Raw genomic sequence first — 18,029 nt, 5'->3', positions numbered from 1 at the left:
TTGTAAATTTAAATCTTCATATCCTGATATTTGTTTTATTTTTGACTTAAAGGAACTGCTTTCTTTCACAGGCATGAAGCACTGAATCAATACACAAAGGAAAGAAAATGCGCACCATTCTAATACTTTATTTACAAATGTTTATTAGTACTTAACACATATGTAGTCCTAAATGGGTGAGGTACAGGAAAGGGCTATTTCCATTTTATTTCCTTTGTCAGTCACTGATTCCTGGAATACATCAGTACAAAAAAAGTCATTGTAAAGTCTTGTGCCATTGTCCAAGAACTGTGTTCTACTTCTTGAATTTTTATATTTTTAATGTAAAATATAGCATCATACAAGTACATAGGTATTTAAAGACACATTACATACATATATGCATATATGTATATAAACAGATAATAAATAAACAAATCATAATACACAACTTAAGCTGCTTTGAGATATCTTTCTGTCCTTAATGGCCATTGATCTATTACTATTTTATAATCAGTATTAAAAAGAAAATATATCACACTTGCCTTCTCCAGAGACTAAACTATGTCTGTTCACAGTTTTGTTATGAAGAAGTTATGATTGAAGCAACACCTTTAACCTTGAGGAAGGGCAAATGATGCAAAGAACATTGTGTTTCTTTCCAAGAAAATAGTATTTCTTATATGTCTTCACAAAGACTAACCCTTGCTCTTCATGCCCAGCAGCAACATGACTGGTCTGAAAAGAGGAAAAATTACACCCCTTAACAAGATATGAAGTTGAACTAGCTTTCAGAATATAGGGGAAACTAAACAGAATAAAAAGAAATTATGGATGTGGCTGTACAGCTGGGTAAACAGAGGATCTATCTGTATTTTTGAGATCTCCCCACTTAAAAATAAATTAATGAAAATCTCATCTAAGCAGGTTGTGTGCACTGTAATCAATGTGAGACTGTGCAACAACCACTTATAGGTCTGTTTTGAACAGGGAACAGCAATTTTTCAGACAGATAATATAACACATAATTTTTAATGGAAGAATGACTTCAATTCTATGAGTTGGACTCATCTAAAACTGTGATGCAGGTTTGGGAAGAAAGTAGTACTGAATAGCCAGGTCATTCTTCCATTGTGTAAGTACTCTACCCACTAAAAACTGCTATAAGAAATAAAGAAGTAAGTCTTAGAAAGCATATATTGTGTTCAGTTCAGTTCTACCTCATTTCCCAAAAACAATTCTAAGTACACCTTGGAGGGAAACAATTCTTTAACTGGCAAATGTGACGTCCATCTTCAAAAAGGGCCTAAAAGATGATCCTGGTAGCTACAGGCCTATCAGTCTCACCTCGGTGCCAGGGAAGGTCATGGAACGGATAATCTCTGGAACCATCATGGACCAACTAAAGGTCAACCAGGGGATCAGGCCCAGTCAACATAGGTTTACGAATGGTAGATCCTGTCTGACAAACCTGATTTCATTCTATGACAAGGTGACCCGCTTAGTGGATGAGGGTCAGGCTGTTGATGTGGTCTACCTGGACTTCAGTAAGGCCTTTGACACTGTCCCCCATAACATTCTCGTGGAGAAGCTGGCTGCCCATGGTCTGGATGGGTGTATGCTCCGCTGAGTGAAGCACTGGCTGGATGGCTGGGCCCAAAGTCGTGGTCAATGGAGTTGAATCCAGTTGGCAGCCGGTCACAAGCGGTGTCCCCAAAGGCTCAGTGCTGGGGCCACTTCTGTTTAATATCTTCATTGATGATCTTGATGAGGGGACTGAGTGCACCCTCAGTAAGTTTGCAGACGACAGCAAGTTGGGAGGGAGTGTTGATCTGCCAGAGGGGAGAAGGGCACTACGGAGGGACCTGGATAGACTGGATCGATGGGCCAAGGTTAACAGCATGAGTTTCAATAGGGCCAAGTGTCGAGTCCTGCATTTTGGTCACAACAACCCCAGGCAACCCTACAGGCTTGGGGAGGTGTGACTGGAAAGCTGCCTGATGGAAAGGGACCTTGGTGTATTATTGGACAGTCGGCTGAATATGAGCCAGCAGTGTGCCCAGGTGGCCAAGAAGGCCAATGGCATCCTGGCTTGTATCAGGAATGGTGTGGTGAGCAGGACTAGGGAGGTAATCCTGCCCCTGTACTCAGCATTGATGGGGCCTCACCTTGAGTACTGTGTTCAGTTTTGGGCACCCCAGTACAAGAAGGACATGGAGGTACTGGAGCAGGTCCAGAGAAGGACAACGAGGCTAGTGAAGGGCTTGGAAAATCAGCCCTATGAGGAGAGGCTGAGGGAGCTGGGGCTGTTTAGTCTGGGGAAGAGGAGGCTGAAGGGAGACCTTATTACCCTCTTCCAGTACCTGAAAGGTGCTTACGGTGAGAGCAGAGTAGGTCTCTTCTCACTGGTGACAGGTGACAAGACAAAGGGAAATGGGCTCAAGTTGCGCCAAGGCAAGTTTAGGTTGGACGTTAGGAAACACTTCTTTACAGAAAGGGTGGTTAAATACTGGAATAGACTCCCAAGGGAGGTGGTTGAGTCACCATCCCTAGATGTGTTTAAGAGCTGTTTGGATGTGGTGCTCAGAGATATGATTTAGCGGAGGGTTGTTAGAGTTAGGCTATTATGGGTAGGCTGCGGTTGGACTTGATGATCTCTGAGGTCCTTTCCAACCTGAGTAATTCTGTGATTCCATGATTCTATGATTCTTTCTGGGAATGGAGGAGAAGCTATGGGAAGGGTAATACTAGATTGGAAAGACCTATGATTTCTGACACAGGCTGGATCATAAGGCACTGTACTGGCCAGACAGTTCCAGGCACGTTATTCTTAGCATGCTGCTTGCTGGGTCACTTAGCTTCCATCTTCTACTGTAGTGAGAAATTAGAAATTTCATGCAGAATTCTTCCATAATGAAACACCAAATCAGTATTTAAATATAATGTCACACTAGCAACAGCACTGCACATATCTAGTATGTTACTTTTTTTTTCAAATTATCATCCTTCTTATAGGCTTTCTATTTCAACAGGCTGCATCTTCTATCTTATACAAAAAAAGACATCTTGACTTTGAGCATGATACACATTTAAAATTAAGGAGTACAGATAAGCATTTTTTTCTAAAGTATAACAAGAAAGGAATGTTAAACCTATTACGATATCCCTGATGATCCTCTTAGTAATTGTGATAAAAGATATCCTGGTAAAAAGTATCATTGAAAAAAAATTATCATTGCAGAAAATACTAAAATGAATGGACAAGAAGAAGTTTCTACGTATGTTAAATAATTAGTAAGATAAGTCCTATCAAATTTACTTATTGTTACCTAGAGAAAAAACAGCTATTCTGGAATCATCTGTAATACTGTGTTTAATAGACTGTTAAATAACTTACAAACATGTTATTTGTCAAATAACACAGACTATTAGCTTACCAACAAGAACTGTCTGTGATAAACACTGTTTTTGAATTTAGAAGTACATTTTGGTACCAAATTTCATAAGCAGTGCTAAAAATTGATTGAAGTGTTCCAGTAAAATACTATTTGAAACAAGTTATTTGACAAGTAACATACTTTTAAGCTATATGACAATCTATTTAATTTCTTATAGCTGTGTAATACAGCATCCTCTATCCTTTAAACGCAAGAAATTTCTTCTCTTCTCCCTCTCGCAATGACATATTTGGATCTGTCAGAGCTGTATACTGTTAACAGAATTCATGCCATGATCTGATAGTTTGACTATACAAAAAATAATTGTTATGCATGCAGATGCAAGTGTGATAACACAAGTTAGCAGGAAGAGCTTTGGGTGTAACAGGAAAAGATAAAATGGTTGATGTGATACTTATCTTATGATGCGTCATTTTATGAGTTGTTTTTCATGCTGTAAAGTACTTCTTGCAACACACATACACTTCATCTTCTATGGCCTCAAGGAAGTTTTTTTGGTTATTGTGGATTTTTCTGTGGGTTTCTTTTTTGTGAGTGTGTGTTTTTAGTTGGTATTCGATGGTTGGACTAGATGATCTTGTAGGTCCTTTCCAACCTTGTGATGTTATGATTCTATGATTCTTTTGTTTTCACAACTGGTGAAGACAGAAATTCTTTAACACATTTAGTTTAAAAGTTGATAATTTTTAACTCCATTTCCAGTTAGTTAGAATTAAGTAATTAAGTAGTTAAGTTCAATTCTAAGTGTAACACAGGTTAGTTTACAGAGCTTTCTTTGAAAGATAGATCTCCTTTTAAGGAAGCTCTGCTTTTCTCCTGTTTTTCATCATCATGACCCCATCATGCAGTTACACACACAGAGAGAAAGTATATTTTCAGCGACAGAAAGGAAAAGAGTACAGGGAAATCTACAGAAACAATTATGTTATTAATGGAGTGTTTTCAATTTCCAGAAGAACTCTGACTACAAAACATAACTTTTCCATTCATAGGTAAAGATTAATATAAAGATTAATGATATCCCACAATGACTTTCATGAAAAACAGAGCTGTTTCCTGTTAGATCTCAGAACTATATCTGAATTAGGAGCAAATTCTGTATTTAGTAAGACATTTCTGGGGATTCAACTTGCTGCTTTTTTTTTCTTTTCATTTTTTTTTCTTTGTTGTTGCTTTTGTTGGTTTTTTTGCTTCTTCTTTTTATCCCTTACATCCTGGGTATATCTAAGTGTACGTACAGATTCAACTATATCTAATTATACAGATATATGTATCTAGCTGGTTATGTATATTTAGCTATAAAATTCACAGGATGGCTTTTAGTACTGGTATATTTGATAATCAAAGGAAAAAAAAAACATTAAAAACTCAATGACTGAAAAACTATTAAGCATCTCCAATTTGCTAATATTACTTCAGTTCATGTACTATAGGTTATAGTCTATAAGTTATAGCCTATAGGTCTATAGCCTAGAAGTCTATAGGTTATAGCCGCTCATAGTACTCTTGGAGCAGCTCATTCTCAACAGCCACTGATCCAGCACATTTCACAAGAAAAAAGAAAAAAAAAAAAAAAAAAAGATGATTCTGAAACAGCAGGGGGGAGAGAGAGACAGAGAATGAGAATATCAAGCTTCAGAGGACTTAACACAACTTTCATTAGGTTAAGGAATTTGTTATGTTAATTTACAAAGGATCTTTACAGTTTCCTAAATACCATAGCTATAAAGTTGTAAAAACTGACTGAAAATATCCAGGCTGGATGTAGCTCTGGGCAGCCTGGTGTGGTGGTTGGCGATCCTGCCCGTGGCAAGGGGGGTTGAAACTAGATGATTTTTTAGGTCCTTTTCAACCCAGACCATCCCATGATTCCATTCTATATATTGAGATTTCAGTCTTGCTGAAAGCTGAAGAAACATTTTCACAGGCTAAGAGAATCCCCACAGTTTTATCAACAGCAAAAATAGATGAAAAAAGTGTCATTTTATACAGTATAAACTTTATAGGTGAATGGATAATTATGCATTCAGTATCAACCTAATAACAGAAAATAAGATATCCTGTACCTCAGAGTAAGTAGGAGTTTCAGTTTAGATTTGGAATATCTGTGGGAAATGAGAATAGTAATTATATTTTTCCCTGCATCACTTAAAAATGAAATCTGTGCAAGCGTGCTGCTTAAGACTTGATTGGACTTTAGGGATTAAACTGTGATAAGAAGGTAACTGTAGCTGTAAGAGACCTGCATTTGAATTTCAGACACTGTGTGACCAAGAGTGGCTGAAACATAACAACAACTGATAAATTTCCATTATGCCCTTACCGATGGCACTGAAATGTTAAAATCCTAGACATCTTTAGTGAAACAAAGTGATAAAAACCTTTCAGTGACTGAGATGGAATTGTAGAGGATTAGATTAAGTTTAATTATGACGTGAAACTTCATCAAGTTTTGATTTCGCTCTGCTGAATGGCAGTTGCTAAGGAGCATTGCAAACTAAAAGATCTGAAGAAGAAAGGACTTTGCAAAACAATTTATGAGATTTCTACTGATACATTTAGATGGCAAGACTGATGCATTCAGGTAACTTGGCAGCTCTTCCATCCACAAAAATAGTAAGGAAAGTTCTATCCCAGTCAAGTGGTTTGAAAAATACCACTCAAATGTCCTGTTTTGAAATGTAACCGGACTACAACAAAATCTATCTGGTGGAATTTCTCTTCTGGTTGAAGCCACTCAAACATCCACTGCCTCCTGTCCACTGTGTCTTTCTGCGCATGTTTGCTTCATGGCTCAGATACCTAGTTAAGGCTTTCAGTGGCAACAGAAAATCCCAGTCTTTACAGAATGCTTCAAAGACATGGGCAGGAATATGAGTCTGTTGTAATCAGAACTGGAGACAGAAATCATTTTCTGAGCACAAGCTCTCCATCTCCTTCTCATTGGAAACATGCTCATTTCTCTTTCCTCTCCACTGCTCTGTTTCTCTGATCTTCCATATTGATACACTTAACAAACACACTAATACTGCAATATGGTTGAAATGACATAGTCAACCAGTTCAGAATTTTCTGCTTTCAAGTTCACAGTGTTGAGACTTCTAATACATATCAAGCAAGCAAAGAGTGTTTCTATATTAGTCTATTGTTTTTTGTTATCCGTATGAAAAACTTCTTACAATAACAACATTAGAATTCACATTAAATTGATTTGGCAAATCACTGTTTTTACTTCATACTGTTATTATTGTTGTCTGCTTGCTTTTTCTTTGTGTATATGATTTAGACCAGGTCATCAGCTCTCACAAATATGTATCCATAACAACAGACAGCATATGAGAGCAGGAAAGAGGAAGAGAGAGAAATGGAGAGGGAAGCAAGAAGAACTTCTTCTTTAGACAGGCATTTTCTGAATGTTTGCAAACTTTTAGTGCTACAGCAATGTTCCTTAACTATACAGCATTTGGTGGTGCAGTGATAAGGTTTTATGCTGTAAGACTTTGGGATGGTCTCTTTAATCCTTGGTAAAAACAATGTAGTATAGCATCTCCTAGATAAATTAAATGAAAATTTCATACCGTACTTCTCTGTCCTGTTCTGCAGTAATGCATATACTACTACTACTACTACTAATAATAAATATTTTTGGAGAAAATTTGTTGTTGTATTGTCTTCTGAATTGTATTGTGAATTGTATTAAATTGTGCCAACAATTTAAAAGTAAAGTTGCAAAGATAGCATTTATTTGAAATGTTTCAAAATTTTTTAAAAGATATTTATGAAATTATATTGGGTATACAGTTGCTGAGCTGTTTCTTTTTGTTGTTGTTGTTTTGTTTTGTTTTTTTCCCCAACAATATTTGTTGCTTCCAAAACAAAAGGATATTTGATGACTAACAACACAGTCTAGAAGAATTCAGGAAACAAAAGTTGTCAGATGATGCAGCATTTCACACTACGTCTCTGGAATTTAACAGCATTTCAGCAGTAAGATAACTATATACTGTATATCTTTCTGTATGCATGTACTATTTAAGAATATAGAAATAAGGCTTCTTTTTGCATCATTTGTTTAATCAATTCTGTGCACTAATTTGTTAGAATACAAAAATGTTTTGGGTTTAAATAAGGAACATTTGTTCCTGAGGGCAAATCAAAAAAGACTAATGCAAGAGTAAGAAATCAGACTGTTTGATTTAAATTTGACTAAAGTAATTTACTGTTGCTAGTCCTCTTTTCTAATCTATGGCACACATGAAACTGAAAACTGAAGTATTAACTAATCCAAGTCCTTCCAAATCACAAGACTTTAAGGTTGCAACCGTTCAATTTTCAATAGACATCAAAATCATAAAAAATTCAGAAGTACAGTTTGCACCCATGGATCTTACAAACTTTTTTCTTCTTAGGGTTTCTTTCTTTATTTATGATAAGCAATTCTTTTTGCTTAAGCTATGACATTTTTTCTGTACAGCCAGGGAAAAATTAAGACAAACTTTCCACTTTCATGAATTTTTTAACAATAAACAATTTACATAAAAATGGAATACTCCCTGGATAGTGGCATATATGTAGGTCACTCTGAAACTCTTATTTATTTCAGTGGAAGCTGCAACAGATACTAAGATCACAATAACACTATTTTTCTTGCCAGTGATGAACACAAGCCTGAATGTTGTGCTTGAAAACATCTGCATGGCCATCTGGAACATGGCTCATCTTTCACATTGCAGTCACCACTGCTGAAATGCACTACTCACCACCTCACTGTGCTCATATCCACTCTTTGGTCTCCATAAGCATTCAGCATGCATTGATGAACGTCAACGGGTGCATTTTTTCTGCATGGAGTAATTAAATTCAATACCTTTGCTTCATTCTCACTTCCATGTCAGACACCATTCTGTCAGCCTGTCCCTCTGCTGCCATCTGTCACACAGCAACAAAATGTAATGGGATATTAGACAGAGGTTCAGTCTCTACTACCATACCACCGACATCTGATGTTGCGGGCCAACATAATAACATAGGAGACGTTACTTTCAGAGCAACCTTTATATTTAATTCTGATTTGAATAGTTTCAAGGGAAGGGAAGGGAAGGGAAGGGAAGGGAAGGGAAGGGAAGGGAAGGGAAGGGAAGGGAAGGGAAGGGAAGGGAAGGGAAGGGAAGGGAAGGGAAGGGAAGGGAAGGGAAGGGAAGGGAAGGGAAGGGAAGGGAAGGGAAGGGAAGGGAAGGGAAGGGAAGGGAAGGGAAGGGAAGGGAAGGGAAGGGAAGGGAAGGGAAGGGAAGGGAAGGGAAGGGAAGGGAAGGGAAGGGAAGGAACAAAGAATGTGTCACTCTTTTCACTCAGTTTCATAAAAAGTAGGGTTTGTAAGTTCAGGTAGTTGGCATCAAATTCAATTAACTTAGAAAAAATGAACACTGTCTCTAGTTATTAAAATTGAGTTTCTATGCACAGTCTAAGAGCCCTTATATTTGATACAAATACCATGCATCTACTTTTGGATAAGCTTCAGAAAAAGAATGTGGTATAAAAAGAAAATCTTGTGCAAGCAAAATAAATATTTATGAGTCTCTCAGAATTTATATTAAGAAAAATGGTATGAAGATTATAGCAAAGACATAAAACAAAATAGTCAGAGATAGTTTGGATTACCACTTCCTCTGCTCAGAAAAAAAACTTCAGCCTGCTATGCACCATTGACCTTTGTCAGCTGCATATAGTGTCATTGGTTTTACTCACTATATGGCATAGAGAATGCTAACACAGCCAGAGGAGAGGAGAATACCAAAATATATGTGGGGTAGAAACAATTGTTGCTGTAGTCACATGAAAAGTATCCACACTGCTGTTAAGAATGTTACAGACAGTGCTGTAGTGTCACTGAAGTGACCAAATCGTATTTACTATTAAATGAGTTTTGCAGTAGCTTAAAATAATAACTGTTCAATTACATTGTTGTGGCCATGGCATGTTAGAATACTCAGATTATTCTAATTTTTTTTTTTTTTAATATTTAATAGTATTCCTTCCATGTAAAAAAAAAAAAAAAAAAAAAAAAAAGCCAACAGACAACAAACCCAAAACAACACTATCATCTGGTAATTACATGATGATAGTATTCTCAAAGGTACACAATTCTTCTAAATATAGGATTTCTGCCAAGAAAGTCTTGGAAGTCTTAGACAGCTCTATAGATGTTGTTTGCCAAGCTGATGTGATTATTCTCTCACTGTTTTATTAATTTGGAGTGTGAGAAATAAATATTTGCTATGCAATTAAATGGAGATTATTATGGTCTAATGAAACTCCCTCATACAAACAGATGTTCACCCTTTAGATGCATAGAAAGCACATCAGAACTTGGTAAATAGAATGAAGCTGTGGGGAAATATTGTGAAAGGCATTCAATTGGTAAACAAAATTGATGCTCATGTAATAGTTTTGGGTTCATTTAATTGAAGTAGTGAACAACAACAGCAACAAAAATACCATATGTGCCAATATGATATTTGCCAAAGCTGTGGAAATTGTACTGAAGGTACAGACAGTAAACAAATTGATTATTATTTTTTTTTTTAACAAAAATACACCCTCCTTTTCTCAGTCTCATATATTTAACTTATATACACAATACTTTTCTACAACTAGATACATTTCTCTGTGTTTCATAGAACACGATGTGAAAAAAGACACTGAAAATTATCAGCTGAAAATTAGCCAGGACTTGTGGTCTATCTCTTTTAAATTCTGCATGTATTCTATATTCATGCTAGCTAACACCGCTGGTTCAAGTTCCTACAGTACAATCTCTTTCTCTGTAGAATAACTAAACGTTGCTTGAGGAACCAACCAAGGAGGAAAAACTACATCAAATTCAAGAAAAAATAAAGACAGATTTTATATATATTATAAAATATAATTTTAATATAATATAATATATTATAAAATATATTATTATTATTGTTATTATTATTATTATTATTATTATTATTTTGCAATAGCATGGAACTCTTACAACATTAACATAAATAAGTAAATCTAAATCCAAGTCTGTATCTGTAAAGATATGAACAATAAAATGAGTCAAAAGGAAAATCCGTGCTCCCAGTTCAAAAAGGTTTTTGAATGGTTTTGAATGGCAATATGGTTTTTGATACCTTCTTTCTGGAACTCCTTTAAATGGTCCTTTTTCTTATGTTGTTGTTTTGATTTTTTTTTTTTTTTTTTAATACTAGCCACTATTATAGGAAGTTCCTTGAGAGTCTGCAGATGCAAGAATAGATTTTCCTTAAGACAGAAATTAAATTCAAATTGCAGCCAGAAACAAAATACAAAAGATAAAAAAGTCTAATGATTCTTGAAAATCACTTTAATTGTTTTTATATGGAGATTCACTTCTTAGTTCTGTGAGACAATTTAAAATATCAAGATATAGTAAAATACTAAACTATGTAATGAATAGGCTCTGAACTTTGATTTTTAGGTTCCAGTTGGTACACATACTTTAATATCAATTTTGTTATCAGTGTTCTTCAATATTACTATGAAATTAAATTGAAAGTAAATAAGTGCATTACAGAAACATTCTGGCTTCAAAGATCATCACTGAAAAGAAATGCCTCACAAAAATTTATGATAGCACATTGTAAACTAGAGAAAGGAAAAGTGTATAATTTCATTTTCACTGCACAAAAAGTAAATTCCTTTTTCATTAATTTTGCAGTGACTGTCTTGAGTCCTGAAGGATTAACTAGATCAAGAAATGAATGTGTGTTAGTTTAGTTAGATCTACAGTCTGCAGAAAGTTTAAGCAAAGGCTTCTGTTTTGTAAACATATGCTCAATCACATAAGGCACAGATTCCTGTGCTTGCAAGAGTTTAGAAAGGTGACAAATATCTATTCTTTATAAAATGCACATCTAATAAGTGATAGATTGTTTGTTCTGTGATGTGCCTAATGAATAAATGGTAAACATGAACGCTGAGATAAAAGCATGAAAACAGAAAGAAAATAGTTAGATGAATAGAGCAATAACAGGAAAAAATGCACACTGAATGTCCACATTTTTGGCCACAAAGAAGTTCAGAGGGCTGGAGCACCTCTTCAATGAAAAGGTTGAGGGAATTGGGTCTGTTTAGCTTGGGAAAAAGAAGATTCTGGGGAAATCTCATTGAGGCCTTCTGGTACTTGAGGGGAGCTTACAAGAAGGAGAGAGACAGACTGAGACAAGGGGGGGATGGTTTTAAACTAAAAAAAAAAAAAAAAAAAAAAGAGGATATTTAAGTTAGTTGTTTGAAATTTTTAATCAGAGGGTGGTGAGGCGTTGGCACGGTTGCCCAGAGAAGCTGTGGTGCCCTATCCCTGGAGACACTCAAGGCCAGGTTGGATGGGGCCCTGGGCAGCCTGAGCTGGTGAAAGGCAGCCCTGCCCATGGCAGGGGGCTGGAACTAGATGATCTTTAAGGTCCCTTTCAACCTAAGCCTTTCTATGATTCTGTGATTCTATGAATAGAGAAGGTGTTAAGCCTGCTTACCACGTGTTTTTCTTGTAAATTCTCATATTGCCAGCCATGAGAGATTCTTCCAGAAAATCTCTCCTTAAACTACAACAGAGAACACAATTAAATGACAAGTTTTTATCCAAAGGTAGTTTTGGCATATTGTGCTATTTCCCAAATACTTCCAATAGTCAATTCCATAGTACATGGAAGGAAATCTAAACAGAAAATTAGTCCTGGATCTCAACATCACAGGTATCACAAATTACAAGACAACTCACGGACGTTTGCTTTCCTCCTTCTATTTAAAAATATGGGTAGCAGTGGAGCAAGACTTATGTTTCAACTCTACTAGTACTCTTAAGTCTTTTTCCTTGGTGCTTTTTTGATGTTGCTCTGTGTGTTTGCACACTCTGGCATTTTCAGTGACACATACGAACTGAGTGTGAGCACTCAGAGCTTCTCAGTGAGCAGATCCCAAGACTGCTTTTCCTTTCCCAGCATTAAGCTTCTCTGATCTCTACCCTGAGCTGAGATTAGCTACAGGATCACAACTAGGTCTAGAGATGTCAGAAGCAGTAAGGAGAAATACTGCTGGCAGTTACTCTGTGAGAAGTGACAGAGGAGCGATTTCTTCCATCAAAACTGAATATTGCAGTAAGGGATCTTCCATAGCCAGTAGCAGGCAGCAGTATGTCTACCAGGGTTTTATGGCCCCTTGTGAGAGTGGCACATTTGGTTTTGACCATGCTTCTGAAATAAGTCAGAAAGAGCACTAGACCTGAACACAACGAAAGATTCTGTAGTGAGCAAGAAAACTGTTGATTCAATCTTCTCTATGAAGACACACAAAAGCACAAACTTGACTTAACCTCTACATTAAACCAAAGTGATAACATCTTATTGTATCTTCTCCAGAATCAGAATCTCACTTAGAGGCAATTGCAGAGCATACAGTATTCTCACAGAAACCGTTTCAAAAGATGCACTGTAGGCACAAGGATGTGGAGACTTTAGAGGGAACCTGTGCCTGAAGCACTTCTTTCTGCAAATGTTAAACTGGTACAAGAATTTGCTATGGCTTTTGCCACAAAATATTACTGTTTATCACCAGAAAGTCTTCACTGATAAAAGGTCTTTTAGATAAAGAAGTGCAGACAATATGTTAATGTTAGGAAATATAGGTTGTCTTTGTAACAATATTCTGCCACACAAGACAATGCAAGATTTTGTGGTAGAGCCTGTTATGATGAAGTAGCCACAAAACCAGTATTTCATCTTAGGGAAAGATAAATCTTTGGTGTCTTTTTAAGCAAACCTATCCTGCCAACTGTTAAGACAGATAGTCTAGTCAAAGGACCAAAGGAATACTTATTTAGGGCCCCACAGAAGTAATGTGGTTTGCTTGGTTAGAAAGGTGTTACTTTTGAGGATTTCAGGACACGTCTGTTTGTTTTCTGTTTAAAGTTGTTGCCATGGGGAACTATGTACCTCTCATAACTCAACTGCTACTAGTAATAAAACAACAGCTGGGGGCAGGCTGTCAACTGAATAAAGTTGTAACAGACAGTACTAGAAAAAAATTAGGGTTGTTGCAGTGATGATCAAAAGTTAAAAAGTAGTAAAAATACCCCAAACATAATTGTTTATAGTCAATGACAGTAGCATTACTCTAAGATAGGTTAGAGGCAGTGGCAAATTACGGCTATTGGAAATTTTGTCAAAAGGCGGCATTTTGGAAAATTATTTACCACCTGTTGACCTGCTCTGGCAAACCGTTCTCAGAAAACTTCAGTTTTGGTCAGTTTGACATAACCCCTTGCACTGAGAAGAAGCTTCTCTTAAGACGTATCAAATCTTAGCCATTTAACCTTGTCTTTCTTGTTCTCAGAGTCAAATTTCACATATCTATAATAAAAAATATGACTGCATACTTAACAATATTTGAAAATTTAAACACTTTTTCCGATTTCATCACAGAAGAGAAAATGGAAAGATTAAAAAGCTTAAGACATTGTTCTCCATTAATACATTGTACAGACTTCTGACACAGAGGTGACATTGAATTTGCTACATTCTTCAGCAGTTGACTCTAATAATTTCAAATTTATCTGTCAGTTCTTCATCCTCCATAATACATTTTACACTTTCCTCTCTTCCCTCTCTCTTTCTTTCCCTCCTTTTCTCTTCTTTTCTCTTCAAAAACTTCTGGGAGCATAAGCATTACAATTTAAGTGTAGTGTTAACTATTTTAAACTTCCTGGTCTTATATTTGCTAACAGACTCCTCCCATTCCACAAAATAAATAAATAAATAAATAAAATCTGTATAATTTCCAATTTAAATGAAAAGTAGGCTTGATGACAGTAATAGGTCTGTTAGAACTTAGCTGGGTTTCCCCCAACTACATATACAACTTTGTTCCAGTAGAGGCTACCCATGAGCTTTGGACACCATTAAAATGAAAACTTCAAGAGAGACGTGAAAAGATTTTCTCTCTTACATTTTTACAAACATTGAAACAGGACACAACCATCCCATGAAAAGTACAAAATGAAATTGAAACCTGAAAAAGAAAAGGGGGGGGGGGGGGGGAAATGAATGAAAATATTATCTACTTTTCTCTTTCTTTGTTTCCCCACTCAACCCTTGCATGATAAATTATTGACAGTGAATTTATCAACCACCTTTCATTACTAAACTTTGTTACAAAAAATTTGAATAATTGCCAACTTTCCTTTTCAATATCAGGATCTGCAAACACCAGAAGTATCTATGCCTCAGTTTCTGAAGCACAAAGATGTTGATGCTATCACTGATTATCTGCTAATGGAAAACATGTGTGCTCGTCACAGACAGAAGAGAAAGATCCTGCAAGAGAGATAAACACAATCAGCACATCACGTTTTCCATTCACTGTTGCCCTTCAAGACTTCAGTGTGCTTGCCTCAAAGGCTCAGAAGTTGTATCAAATTGGTCTCTGAAACAGTTTCCCTTCTATATACCAAAACAAGATCATGTAAAAGAGAATTGAGCCATCTGCTTTCTGGTGCTTTAAAGCATTATGCTATAGAGAAAAGTGGAATGGTTTACTTTTTCTTAGTATCATGCTTAAAACCAGAAGATAACCAATAAATATTCTTCAGAATGCTTAATAAAGCTGTGAATTTTATGGAGAGGGGAATCATATGTATTTTTATTGATTCAAATTGTTCTAAAGTTATTTTAAGCTTGCCAGGGCAGGGAGTTGTATATGAAAGGTCTTCCATTACACTAATATACTTCCATATTGAAACTCCAGTCCCTCTTTCCGTCTGAAGATGCTCTAGCAACTGGCTGTTATGATGCATGGGTTGTGGTATCTTCCATTTTGCTGACTGTTTTCATGAATGAAAGTTGCAGTGGGTGCTTCTGCTGGACTCAGCCACGTTGGACTACATTGCTCCCAGATTGCCTGGGCTCTTAAAGGGATTATTTTACGTATAAAGAGTCTTAGATTAGAAAGCCAGTGAAGTATTAGAAAGGAAATAGACAAGCCAATATTCTTGCATTTCTACTCCCATTTGTTACCTGAATAAACTCAGAAGGGTTTTGAAAAACTCTTCTTTTGATTCTTGTTTTTAAGTTTCATCCTTGTTACACTGTGGTAGACTGGGAAAATTAAGCCTAAATACATTTTAAGGATTAACTCACATGAAAACTGTTTATTTCAAACAGGAAATTTAAGAGACTGAAAAGGAGTTATGCTAAAGAAAGGTAAACTTTCACCACAATCAAAACAGATAAAAATTATTTTTAAAAACATAACATTTACACAATTGCAAGAAGTTTCCTGGAAATCTTGTGTTTTCAGGAGTGGATTAAATGTAATGTTAAATGTTTATAGTAGCCAGTAAAAATGTTTCTTCACAGATCTCAGGTATCAGTTCTAACAATACTGCTCTTTGTATGTACCTTTTCTCTCTTCTCTTTTAAATTTAAAAGAAAAAAAAAAAAAAAAAAAAAAAGAACTCAGTAGACAAATACCAAAAAGCATTACGTTTTACATATAATAATAATAATTTACATTACTTTTTTATGCGTTTTCTTCTAACCTCAAAAAAAAAAAAAAAAAAAAAAAGGAAGCAAATTAAAAAGAGTGGGTTTTATCTCTCTAATCACTGCTGGTAAAGCATTTTCACTGTTTGTTTCACAGTATAACACATAGAATGTTTTCTGATTAATATAAGAACCAACTATGTTGCAGTTTTATCTCACACATAAGAATCTGAATTACCTCCTGCAAGATCATTTGTTTCCCAGATTGCTACTGGCTTCTCCACAGGGATAGAAGACAGTAATTTAGTTGCTTTATTATTAACACCTGTGTTTTTTCCTGAGAATATGGTATGTTCATGAGAAAACCATATTAATTTTCAGGTCCTTACTTTCAAAAGGGTACTTTATGTTAGATGAAGGTGGAAGACTGCCAGCAAGGGAAAATCTTCATAATATTTATTAAAGGAGAAGGAAAAAGATAAAGTCTGACTGTGGTAGCACAAGCTTTCATGAATCACACTGGTAATATAATCCAATTATGAGTTAACTTTATTCTCCAACATTAAAGCTTTTTTTTTTTTTTTTCTCAATTTTTAATCTCTGTCAAAGGAATTAGCAAAAAGTTATTGTTATAAGTTCCAACTTCTGGATGTATGGATGGATATCTGAAGTTTTACTCTGAAGTTTTACAGTGTCCCCAGGGCACCCATTTACATGATTATTTTAAAAACTCATTTTTCATATTTTAAAAAATGGAACCTGGAGCTCTAACTTCTCAAAAGCTAGTCAGTTTTCTTCTTCATTTCCTCATGATATCTGGGAAGAGAAAAACAAGCAAAAAAACAAAAAGAAAACAATTATGTGAATTACAAGGAGTCAAGGTGCCCCAAAGAGGCGCGAGGGGGGGGGGGGGAGTGGATATTTATTCAACAGTTGGAATTACATTTTTAGATCTTCATAAAATAGAATATAGCTAATGACCATACAGATTACTAGTTTACAGATAAATCAAAATAAAGTATATAAATGATATTAGTTCCGCATTTTTTTTTGTTCCTGATTGCAGTACTGTTGTAAGGAATTGAAGCCTTCAGTCTCTTACAGTAAACAGTTTCCATCAGATAATTTCATTTGCGCAGCTGTCAAAAAAAAAAAAAAAAAAAAAAAAGAAAGAAAAGAAAAAAGAAAAGAAAAGAAAAACAAACAAACAAACAAACAAAGACACTCACAAGAAGCATCCTGTCTTGGAGTTGTAGGCTCTGTACCACTTATCAAAAGACATTGAATATATGTGACTTAGTGGTTTTACATTTCTTTTGGATGTTTTCTTCCTTTTTTGTCAGTCTCTGTTTAATATTTCCTTACTATTCCTTTCCTCTTTGGTTTTCTATTCCTATGTGTGAAATATAGTTTCTGTAGAGATAAAAGTTCATGGCTTAATGTGTCAGTAAAATATATATTGCAGTAATGAAAGCAAATGGGATTTAAAAGGCATCAGCATCATGCTCTCAAAAGTTGAAGTGATTGTCTTGTTCAACACAAGTCCAACAACGCTGACATAAGTGCCAGAGCAACTAGCTGTTCTTCAAGGTACAATTATATTTCAGTCGCACATCCTCCCACATAGGTTTGTGAAGTTAACAACTTATAAACTAAAACCTGTGTAAAAATCTGTGGCTTCATCACTGAACTGATTTCTCAGTGGGAATAGAAAAATCACAAAAAGTTTTTTCTTTGCACTAGCTGCCTTTAGATATCTGTGTGGATTTTAAAGTTTCGATATTGACATATAAAGGATAAAATTGTTCTGTTTCTGTCTACCTACTATATTCCCTCTATTTAGCAGGGAATAGAGTATTTCCAGGCCAGAGGGCTGCCATCAGGGCGATTCTCCAACTTCAATGTGGAAGAGAGCAAAGGAAATGTGGAGAGAGATGAAGATGAGGAGAGAGTCAAGAGATGTTTTAACTCTGTAATAGCTTGATTCATACTGCACACTGTGTTGCTTTCTGAAAATGCAGAATTCTACCTTGTTAACATGAGGAAGATT

This window comes from Gallus gallus, chromosome 1 (genome assembly GCF_016699485.2).
Source record: "Gallus gallus isolate bGalGal1 chromosome 1, bGalGal1.mat.broiler.GRCg7b, whole genome shotgun sequence".
In the NCBI taxonomy this organism is placed as follows: Eukaryota; Metazoa; Chordata; class Aves; order Galliformes; family Phasianidae; genus Gallus; species Gallus gallus.
Note: the sequence above shows the minus strand (reverse complement) of the source record.